The following is a 12,342-nucleotide window of genomic DNA, read 5'->3' as shown; positions in this document are numbered from 1 at the left end:
TATAGTGTTTTTCTTAGGCTGCTTTCAAAATGTTCCCTTGTCTTTAGTTTTCAGAAGTTTAATTATGATGGATCTTGACATGGATTTCTTTGGATTTATCCTGTTTGAGGTCCACTTTCGTCTTGGATCTGTAGGTTAATGTCTCTTGATAAAAATTTGGGAAGTGTGCAGGCATTATTTCTTTGAGTGCCTTTTTAAGTCTCTTTTCTTCTGGGACTCTGATGGACACAAATGTTAGATCATTTTTATATTCCTACAGGTCTCTGGAACTGTTCATTTTTTTCTTCAGTTTATTTTCTCAGTGTTGTTCATTGGATGATTTCAGTTGCTTTCAATTCATTGATTCTTACCTTTCTCTCCTCCTTTTAGCTGTTGAGTCCATCCACTGAACTTTTAATTTCAGTCATCATATTTTTTAGTCATTAAATCTCCATTTGGACTTTCTGTGTTGGTGTTTGTGCAAGAGAAAAAGCAGGCAGCTCTCCCAGTCCTCACATACTGTCCCTATACAGGAGAAGACCCCCACCCATCGGCCCAGCCTGATAGGCCCTAGGCCTCTACCACCTTTTTCCTTCCCCAGGCTCTAGGACTGACAAGATAGCTGATGGTTCTTTGGGACGCCCTGAAAAAGTTGATGTGCTGGATAAACTCTTTACCTCTCCAGGAGGAAACTAACAGCTCGGAATTTTAATCTAATCCTGTGCTGAACAGAGGGGAAGATCACTGCTTTCTACCAGCCCAAGCCATCGCTTTATTCTACCCCAAATACTGGACTGTGCTAGACCCATCAGAGCTCCAAGGCTGGCAAAACAGACGCCAATCTTCTGGGGAGGCATTTTGGAAAAGCTGAATTTCTGGATATGTGGACCAAACTCTTCTTCCCCTTGGTTGAAGCTGGGAGCTAGAGTCTTTTTTGGATCATATGGTGCTGCATTGGAGGCAGCACTTGTGGGAGGGTGTCCCAAATCTCTGTACCAGCTTCAGTACGTCTGGTTTTGCATTCTCCTGGGATACAAGAGCCTGTCCGTTAGTTTCTAATTTCTCACAAAAGGAATTTATTTTTTAATTTCTGCTGAATCAGTGTGTTTGTGGGGAGAAGAAGGGTCCAGGGCATCCTACTCAACCATCTTACTGACATCACTCACAAGCTGTTTACTTTTTTAAAAAAAATTTTTTAATGTTTATTTATATTTGAGAGAGAGAGAGAACGAGAGTGGGAGGGGGCAGAGAGAGATGGAGACAGAATCCGAAGGTTTCAGGCTCTGAGCTGTCAGCACAGTGCTCAACACAGAGCTTAAACCCATGAGTCATGAGATCATGACGTGAGCTGACGTCAGGTGCCCAACCAACTGAGCCACCCAGGTGCCCAGTAAAGCTATTTACTTTTAAGTGAGAATTTTTTTCATCTAAAAATTCCTTTCACAAGATAGTATCATATATCTTGTTCTACATATTTATACATAAAAATTACCTTTTTAAGAATCATTTTAAGAATCATCTAATTCAGACATCATTTTGATCATTTCTTTGTTTAGTAATCCATAATGACATCCAGTGACTGCCTAAAGTCGATTAACTCCTGATAATGGCTTTAATGCCCTCCACTGCCCAGCTTCCTCACTTTCCCTATCCTAATCTTCTATTAGAGAAAATCTATTTGAGTTTAGTTTGTTCCAAAATTTACACAAAAACACACCCGCATGCATACCTGTCGACCCCCTTAATAATTCTATGTGTTTCTAAGTTATTTTAAGAAAATTTTATTGCATGGGCACCTGGGTGGCTCAGTTGATCGAGGGTCCACTTTGGCTCAGGTCATGATCTCGCCGTTCCTGAGTTTGAGCCCCATGTCTGGCTCTGTGTTGACAGCCTGGAGCCTGCTTCAGATTCTGTGTCTCCCTCTCTCTCTGCCCCTCCCTGACTCATGCTGTGCCTTTCTCTCTCTCTCAAAAATAAACATTAAAGCTTTCATTGCAGTAAAAATTTGTTTAAATTTAATGGAGGGAATACTGCCCAAATTTGTGAAGCATATATTCCAAAGTATCATAAAAAGACATGGGGGATAGTTATTTCCAAGTGATAATATTTATGTACACAGAAGATAAACTAAGATTAACCAGGGACTGAGCCATGTATTGCTACAAAATCTTACCCCAATTCATTATTCAGGATTGAAAGTTTTCTACTTATTTCTGTATCTGCTACCGAGAAACAGACTACTAAGAAATTTTAAATTGTTAGAAAATTAAATGGGGAAATTGTATAATATTTTTGTTCCTGTGCACTTAAATTGCAATTAAATTGGCACTTCCTTCGATACAGAGATTATAGCAAAGTAGAATATATTTTTGGCTCTCATTTTGTACTTTGTTGGTTTTCGGTATTAAAGATTCTGGTAATTCTTTTCATATATAACATTTCTGAAGTTATTTTCTATGCTTGTTTATTTAGTGTTAGAACTAAAATTCATCTTACTATTGGTGTTTTCTTTTTGACTTATATTTAATACTCATTAGCATACTGCTTTATTTTCAGTGTTGACTGATGTCATTAAAGCCATTGATAAAATTAAAGATGAAAATATTGATTATGAGGATATGAATACTTGTCTTCAGCATTTTGGAGTTTACCTTTCTAAGCCAGAATTTGAGAAGATCACAGAGTTGACTGAAGCTGACAGTAAGTGAAAACTGGGTTGACACATGTGAAAAGATGGTCACTTTGCTATTTTTTTCCCTCAGAATAATGACTTTATTTTTTTGATTAGAAAAAAGTCCATTAAAATGAAGTCAATACAGAAAAATACTCAAAAGCACAACAAAACACACAAAATCCCATGATCCAGAAATATCCAGTATTAACAGTCTTTCCAGACATTTTTTTCCTATAGGCAAAAGTACAAACAAAAAGAAAGTAGAGTTTGTGGTTTTGCTTTCTGACAAGGAAGAGGTCAGGACAGAAGTCATTAAATGGGACAAATGACTCTTTATTATGCCAAAGCCTATAATTCATAAGGAAGGTACTAGTTTTGAGTATCTCTACCCTTATAACTTAGCAGCATCTTTTCTAAAGAGAAAGGGTGGTTGTGAGATAGACAAGTGTGTGGGGCTATCGATGAAATAAGAATGGCCATGAAGAGTATGTGAAGAGTACAGGAAGAGTATGTGAACTTTTATTACAATATATTTCTTATTTTGTGTGTATTAAAATTTTTCCATAATGAAAAGCAAAAAAAGAATAGAACAAATAGAAGTTATGTGCCTTACGTGAGAAAATAAGACTTTGTTAAAAGACATTATAGAATACCTAAATAAATTGGAATATATCCCATATTAATGGACTCAGAGACCCCCAAGTCTGCCAATTCTCATAATTAATTTACTTATCTAAAGCAATTCTAATAAAACCCTGACTTTTTTGATGAATTGATTCTAATATTTGTATGCATAAACAAAGATCAAGAGTAGCTAAAACACTCTTGAGGAAGAAAAACGTGGATAGGGTGTATGAGTGGTGTTGGAGGGATCTTGCTACCCTGGATATTAAGACTCATTATAAAGTTACAGTAAGTAAAACAGTGTGAAAATGGCACAGGGATAGAGAAATTGACTGATAGGACAGGATAAGTAACTTCCAAATATATCTACACACATATAAGGAAACATATATAATGAGGTGGCAGATTACTGGGGGGGAGGGGAAGCACCAGTTAATAAATGGTGCTGGAATAATTAATTATTCAAATGTAAAAAATAGAATTGGATCCCTACCTATATATCATATTCAGTAATGATTTCCAGATACGAACACTAAAATTCTCTTTAGAGAAAGAAGAAAAATTTTCTGACTTAGAGTTACAAGGAATTATTTTTAAGATACAAAATCACTAACCAGAAAAGAAAAGATTTATACATTTGACTACATTAAAAATAAGAACTTCTCTTTATTAAAAGGTAATACAAACAGAATGAAAATACAAGCCACAAATGTAGCAAAGATTATTATTAAAAAAAATTTTTTTTAATGTTTATTTATTTTTGAGAGAGAGAGAGGTGCAGAGTATGAGATGGGGAGGAGCAGAGAGAGAGGGAGACAGAATCTGAAGCAGGCTCCAGGCTCCCAGCTGTCAGCACAGAGCCCTAAGCGGGGCTTGAACTCATGAATTGTGAGATCATGACCTGAGCCAAAGTTGGATGCTTAACTGACTGGGCCACCCAGGCATTCCAGAGTAAAGATTATTTGTAACACTCATAACAGCGAAAGATCATTGTGGAGAATAAATAGAAAACCCCTATAAATTAACAACCCAAGAGAAAAATGGCCAAATTACAAGAACAGCCATTGCCAGATGAAGAAACATAAGTTGCTAATAATCATATGAAGTCTTTTTATACATCATAGTAATCAGGGAAATGCAAAATTTAGGTCACAATGAAATACCTTTTGATGCTGACCAAATTGGCAAAAATTAAGGTCTGTTAATTTAATTGTTGGTAAATAAGGCAAAAGTGGTGAAAGAACTTTGAAAAACATTATGTAGTATTCTGTAAGGTTTTCATACTTCATGGCTTAGAAAATCCATTTTTTAGTGATACATCCCAGAAAATCTCTGCACTGATGTGCAAGGAGACATGTTAAAAGTGCTCATAGCAGCTCTGATCCTAATAGAAAAAGGAAGGAAGGGAGGAAGGAAAGAAGGAAGGAAGGAAGGAAGGAAGGAAGGAAGGAAGGAAGGAACAAAAAGAAACAACATGATCGGTGATAGAATGTATAAATAAATTGTGGTATTTACCACTGATGCATGATGAAATACTGATAATGTGTACGTTAGTGAAAATGAACTATAGCAATATACTATATGGATGGTTCTTGGAAATATATTGAATGAAAAAAGCAAGTCTAGGTTGCTATAGTGTGATTATTTTTATAGAGCTGTAAAACAAAATTAAGGAATATTTTGTTTATCCTGTGTAAAATTTTATGTAAAAAAGCAAGACCTTGGTTAATTTTAAAAAATTCAGCAATGTTCTCTCTGTAGAGAAGCAGTAGAATAGAATGGGGGAAGCACAGACGCAGATGCAGTGGTGTTAATAATGTTCTTCAACTGTGAGGGAGAGGAAGGGGGAAAAATGTTACAGAGAGGGAGTGAGGCAAACCATAAGGACTCTTAAATACTGAGAACAAACTGAGGGTTGATGGGGGTGGGGGAGAGGGGAAAGTGGCTGATGGGCATTGAGGAGGGCACTTGTTGGGATGAGTACTGGGTGTTGTATGGAAACCAATTTGACAATAAACTATATTAAAAAATAATAAAAATAAAAAGTAATTTTGTCCTTAAAACAATAATGTTCTTCAAATGGGAGGTGGGTTCAGTGGTTCAGCTAAAACATTTGTGTATCAAATAGACATTATCAAAAATAGGGAATCTATTGCTTTAGAAAGTTATATGTTCCTGTTAGTGAATGTAAATCTTCATTAACTCTAACATTCGCCTAGAATTTTTCAAAGTCTCATTTTTTTCAAGTCTTTAAATATTTGGTTAAGAATACAAAGTAATTTGGTGCTCCTTAAAGTAAACTTCTCAAAGATTCTTTATCTTGGAAATAGGCAATAGGCTGTGCCTTATCTTTTATAGATTAGAACTGGAATTTGATTTTTTTAGTGGGATAAACAAAGGAGTAGTGTTATCAAAAGCTCATCCTATTTATATAAAACCTTTATATGCGGCCTTAGAAAATTCTTAGAAATCTTTATCCATTCTAATATTGGGATATTATATATAATCAAAGAAAGACATTTTCTAAGTATAGAATGACTATTAAAATGTTTAATAGTTTCAAAAGCATACTGGAATAAAGATAACAAAGTGAATGGTAGCCTGAGGTGGGAGAAACCAGAGGTCAAGAAAGCTCACTTCTAATCTCTGATCTTGTATTTCCTTTTGTGACCTGGGGAAAAAAATCATGATATCATGTCTAAGTATTTTTTAAAATGTATAAAATAATACACTAATTCTTTACCGACATATCTTTGAGTTGTTGTCAGGCCAAGACAAGATAATGTAAGTTAAAATTAAAAATGTTGTACGCTTGTAACTAGAAAGATTTTGATTAACTTTCCTGGCATTTTTCAGTTTTACTTTCTCCTTGTGTGTTGAATTGCTTTTTCCTCTTAGAACCATATATTTTTAGTGGTATTAGCTGATGGCTATAATCATGTTATCTCCCTATAATTTATTTTACATAATTCTATAGTTGTCATAATTAACATTTGAAGATATTGAAGAAAATATTCTTTTCTCCTTAGAAACGAAAAAAGTGAATTTTAAAGATTTCATTGATACAATGATGACCAATACGGAACGCTTCTCTGAAAAATTATGTAAGAACATCACATTTTGTGCTTTTATTTACTTTTTCAAGTTTATTTATTTATTTTGAGAGACAGAGAAAGAGCAGGGGCAGGGCAGAGAGAGAGAAAGGGAGAGAGAGAGAATCCCAAGAAGACTCCACACTGTCAGTTACAGAGCCCAGTGCACAGCTCGATCTCACAAACCATGAGATCGTGACCTGAGCGGAACTCAAGAGTTGGACACACTTACCCGACTGAGCCACCCACCCCAACATATATTGTGCTTTTAGTGGACCAACTGGTGTGACAAACTTTAGAAGAGTGTAGCAGACTAGAAGAGGTAGTCATCCTGTAGATCATCAGCCAAACAGATGCCTGGCTTACTGCTGATGTTTGGTTTCAATCTTCTCTGTTAATGATTTCTAAATCTCGAGCACTTCCATGTGCAAATGAATTGAAAGTTTTTATGAGCTTCCTGTTTATCCTCACACTTACTATAAAGAGCTAGAACCGTGTATATAAAATTCCTTTTCGGAAGATGTAAAACGTCTTCCCAGTTTGGGGAAGTGATGCCATCTAGTGACTAGCGCTGAGTACTCATATGCAGAATTTCCTCTTTCATTTGTTTATATATTTTTTTCCATCTTCCAATTTATTCAGTAATATTTACTGAGCCATTGTTATATATGCTTTCTGTTAAGCTGATGAGCTGTTAAGATGAGAAAGACAGTCTTGGCCACTCAGAAGCTCACTGTAAAGAAATACAAGGTCTTATATGTACATTTTAAATGGAGTGAAGCTAGTTTAAAAATTGAAGCGAAAAGTAGCATTTTGTTATTTTGTGCTTAGCTGTTGGGTAATAGTGCATTTTAAGTAACAGTTATTTTACCTTACACTAGAAATCAATTTAATTTGCTTTCTATACAAGGTGGAACATAATAGATTAATTGGATGAAGAGATTATTTGCATTGTTAGTCACTTCATTTATCCTAGGAATTTTAGTTTCGTGGAGATAAAAAGTTTTTGTTTTTGTTTTTAAACATTTTTATTATTTTTGAGAGACAGAGAGAGCACGAGCCGGGGAGGGGCAGAAAGAGACAGAAACACAGAATCTAAGCAGACTCTAGGCTCTGAGCTTGTCAGCACAGAGCCCGACGTGGGGCTCGAACTCACAAACAGTGAGGTCGTGACCCAAGCCGAAGTAGGATGCTTAATCAACTGATCCACCCAGGCACCCCGAGTTAAAAAGTTTTATTATCACGGAGTTGTATAGTATATTATCTTACTCGTATCTATAGTTAAATTTCCTTTCTTGTTGTTAAATATTGCACATTTATATTCACTGCTTTCCTTTTTTCTTCATCTGGCTGCTCATTTCTTCACCAGACAGCTTATTGGTTCTGTATACCTCATTGGGACCTTCTATCCATTTATCCCTCAACTTTGTCCTTACCCACCAGTCTCCCTGTTTTCACTTTTCTTCCTTATCCACTTGAAAATCACTGGTCTGTGTACCTCGAATACCCTACAGTCTTCAGTACCCTAAATTGCCCTTTGGTTGCACCTGTCTTACAAAACTCCCAACCCTGGCTTTTCCTCGTGGCTGACATCATTTCTAGAGAAAATTATATAGCTCAGCAGATTGAACACTTTGAAATCTTGACCATCAGTGTCTGGTGGCCCTCAGCACTACCTAGGAATTATGTGATTCCCACCCTCTCCCAGTTAGTTTATTCTTTTACTCTCTGAAATAACTAATTAACAATCTCCATTCTCTCAAACTTCCATTCCTACTCCAACCTTAGCCCTTCTCACATTTAGCAGATAACTTAGCCTTTATAAGGAAAATAGAAGCCTGTCACTATTTTGAGGACGTTAAGATATTTCCCAATATTTTCTCCTAAAAGTTTTTAAGTATTTCTTTTTCATAGTTAAGTCTTTAATTCACCTGAAATTGATTTTTATGTTTAGAGTGAAATTGGGATCCAATTTAATTTTTTTCCATAAAGATATTAGCTGGTGACAGTTTTATATTAATTCTTTGAGATTTATGTATTATATAAATTGATTTGGAACCTGACACTCACACATGATGGCCTTGGGATTTAGGTTATCATTGGAGATTTTATTCCTTCTAGTCATACCTCTGGCAGAGAACAGGCTTTCTTCTTGAATTCCTAAAAAGGTGACTAAAGTGTTTTTATTAATAATTTTCAGATGGAAAGATTTTCCGGGGCCCTGTCTTTTTGGGGAAAAGTTTTCAATTAGCAATAATCGCGCCTCGGATAAACCTCATTGGCTATGATACTGCCACTGTGCAAAGCTGGGCCCTGTCTTTTTTTTGTTTGTTTGTTTTGTATTAAATTTTTTTTTAATGTTTATTTATTTTTGAGAGAGCAAGAGACAAAGTGCGAGCAGCAGATAGGCAGAGAGAGAGGGAGACACAGAATCCGAAACAGGCTCCAGGTTCTGAGCTGTCAGCACAGAGCCCAATGGGGGACTCGAACTCACAAACTGAGAGATCGTGACCTTAGTTGAAGTCGACGCTTAACTGACTGAGCTACCCGGGCCCTGGTGTTAAGTACGCACCTCTATAATTCTAGACTTGTCTGTATCAAGTAATAACAATAATACTTATTATATTACTCACATTTATTGAGGGTTTACTATGTGCCAGTACTGTTCTAAATAATTTTTATTTATTAACTCACTTAATTCTCACATCAACTCTATTATTTTTATTTTATGGATGGGAAAACCACAGCCCAGAGGTTAAAGAAGTCACATAGCTAGTATGTGGTAGAATTAAGATTAGAACTCGGGTAGAGTGGTGCCTGGTTGGTTCAGTCAGTTGAGTGTCCGACTTTTGATTTTAGCTCAGGTCATGACCGCAGCGTTGTGAGATGGAGCCCCACATCAGGCTCTGTGCTGGGCATGGATCCTGCTTAAGATTCTGTCCTGAGAGGCCCTTTGTCAGCTTGGCAGAGTGGTGCCACCCCAGAACCCGGGTGTGTGGAGTGGGATCCTTTAAGACGTTGGGGTTTGAATCCCAGCTGAGTGCCTGGGAGGTGCAGGAGACTGTGGAGCGGGACAAACTGACCAGATCGTGCCTGTGCTGTGCTGTGAGGGCTGCCTGAACAGGGTGGTTTGGTCTAGGGAGGAGAAACTGCGACGATGCCATTTTCCTCCAATCACCAACATGGTGGGGCTTCAGGGAACAGGACAGCAGGCCCCCAGTGGAGGTTGGACTGCTTACACCAAACCCTGCCTCACCATGCCTGGCAACTGCATATCTGCTGGAGGGAGAATTGACCCTTACCCAACCAGAGGGTCCCTCCTCCAGACCAGCACAACCACTGGTTCCAGGGCACCATCGGACAACGGTCCGGCAGTTTTTCATTTTCTGATTTGATTTTTGGAAATACATATTTTCTTTTCTTGTCTTTTCTCCTTCTTCTTCTTCCTTCCCTTCTCTATTCTGGTTGTTAATTTGTTTAAGCAGGCATTTTTAATCTATGCATTTTACACCTCTTCTGTATCTCCTCCTTCTTTATTTTTCTCTCTCTCTCTAGATTAAGCCATATAGTTTCTCTGATTCTCTGCCTGCTCAATTTTTTTTTCTCTTTCCCTGCTTCTGTCATTTCCCTCTTTCTATGGGATAAGGCTTCTTCCACCCCCTCCCCTTTTTAATTTTTTCCAGGGTTACTTCAATGAACAAATCAAAGCACGCCTGGTGGAAAGTCCAAACCACCAGTGCGAGTAGGGGTATAAAGCAACCAGAGTCACAACAACAGAGAGCATGTGACACACTCCAAAAACACCTCCTGAAGGGTCAGGCCCTGGATAGTATATGACCCCTTTTTAACATAGTAGTACTCACAGGGGCAGGACACATAACAAACTATTAAAACACGTAAAAGACAGAAAACTAGACAAAATGACTAGACAGAAGAATTCTCAAAAATTCTAGGAAGAAATGACAGCCAGAAAAATTGCTCAAAACAGATATAAACAATATATCTAAACAAGAATTTGGAATAATAGTCATAAGACTAAGAGCTGGGCTTGAAAAAACTATAGAAGACAGCAGAGAATCTATTGCTGCAGAGATCAAGGACACAAGAGATAGTCATGATGAATTAAGAAATGCAGTAAATGAGATGCAAAATAAACTAGATGCAGAGACAGCAAGGATGAAGGAGCAGAGGGAAGAATAAGTGAAATAGAAGATAACATGGAAAATGATGAAGCTGAAAAAGAGAGAGAGAGGAAAATATTAGACCACGAGGGGAGAATTAGAGACCTAAGTGATTCAATGAGATATAATAATATCTGTATCATAGGAATTCCAGAAGGAGAAGAAAGAGACAGGGGCAGAAGGTTTGTTTCACCAAATTATAGTTGAGAGCTTCCCTAATCTGGGGGAGGAAGCAGACATCCAAGTCCAGGAGGCCCAGAGAATTCCCTTCAGAATTAACAGAAGCAGGTCAGCCCCAAGGCATGTCATAGTGAAATTGGCAAAATACAAAGATAAAGAGAGAATTCTGAAAGCAGCTAGGGACAAACGGGCCTTAACCTACAAGGGCAGACACACAAGGGTAGTAGCAGACCTGTCCACTGAAACTTGGCAGGCCAGAAGGGAGTAGCTGGAAATATTCAATGTGCTGAATAGGAAAAATATGCAGCCAGGAATCCTTTATCCATCAAGGCTGTCATTCAGAGTGAAAGGAGAGATCAAGGCTTTTCCAGACAAACAAAAACTGAAGGAATTCATGACCACTAAACCAACCCTGCAGGCACTCTGTGAGTGGAATGCTGCAAAGACTACAAAGGACCAGAGACATTGCCACAATCATGAAACCTACAGATAACACAATGACACTAAATCCATATCTTTCAGTCATAACTCTGAATGTAAATGGGCTAAATGCCCCAATCAAAAGGCATAAGGTATCAACATGGATAAAAAACCAAGTTCCATCTATATGCTGTCTACAAGACACTCATTTTAGACCTGAGGACACCTGAAAATTGGAAGTGAGGGGATGGAGAACCATATATCATGCTACTGGAAGTCAAAAGAAAGCTGGAATAGCCATACTTATATCAGACAAACTAGATTTTAAAGTAAAGACGGTAGCAAATGATAAAGAAGGGCATTATTGTCATAATTAAGGGGCCTATCCATCAAGAAGAGATAACAATCGTAAATGTTTATGCCCCCAACTTGGTAGAACCCAAATTTATAAATTAATCACAAACATAAGCAATCTTACTGATAATAATACGGTAATTGTAGATGACTTTATTTTTTTTCAATATATGAAATTTATTGTCAAATTAGTTTCCATACAACACCCAGTGCTTATCCCAAAAGGTGCCCTCCTCAATACCCATCACCCACCTTCGCTTCCCTCCCACCCCCCATCAACCCTCAGTTTGGTCTCAGTTTTTAAGAGTCTCTTATGCTTTGGCTCTCTCCCACTCTAACCTCTTTTTTTTTTTCTCCTTCCCCTCCCCCATGGGTTTCTGTTAAGTTTCTTAGGATCCACGTAAGAGTAAAACCATATGGTATCTGTCTTTCTCTGTATGGCTTATTTCACTTAGCATCACACTCTCCAGTTCCATCCATGTTGCTACAAAGGGCCATATTTCATTCTTTCTCATTGCCACGTAGTATTCCATTGTGTATATAAACCACAATTTCTTTCTCCATTCATCAGTTGATGGACATTTAGGCTCTTTCCATAATTTGGCTATTGTTGAGAGTGCCGCTATAAACATTGGGGTACAAGTGCCCCTATGCATCAGTACTCCTGTATCCCTTGGGTAAATTCCTAGCAGTGCTATTGCTGGGTCATAGGGTAGGTCTATTTTTAATTTTCTGAGGAACCTCCACACTGTTTTCCAGAGCAGCTGCACCAATTTGCATTCCCACCAACAGTGCAAGAGGGTTCCCATTTCTCCACATTCTCTCCAGCATCTACAGT

The 12,342-nt window shown here is 37.6% G+C and overlaps 2 pseudogenes; one reads left to right on the top strand and one right to left on the bottom strand.

Annotated features, from left to right (window-relative positions):
* LOC144615253 (EF-hand calcium-binding domain-containing protein 13-like) overlaps positions 1-12,342 on the top strand; it is a 99,011-nt pseudogene that overhangs the window by 53,569 nt on the left and 33,100 nt on the right.
* LOC144615254 (U4 spliceosomal RNA) lies at positions 8,551-8,677 on the bottom strand (annotated as a pseudogene).

This window comes from Panthera onca (assembly GCF_046562875.1).
Source record: "Panthera onca isolate mPanOnc1 chromosome E1 unlocalized genomic scaffold, mPanOnc1 haplotype 2 h2.Chr16_ul_6, whole genome shotgun sequence".
In the NCBI taxonomy this organism is placed as follows: Eukaryota; Metazoa; Chordata; class Mammalia; order Carnivora; family Felidae; genus Panthera; species Panthera onca.
Note: the sequence above shows the minus strand (reverse complement) of the source record. Positions and strands in the feature narration are given on the sequence as shown.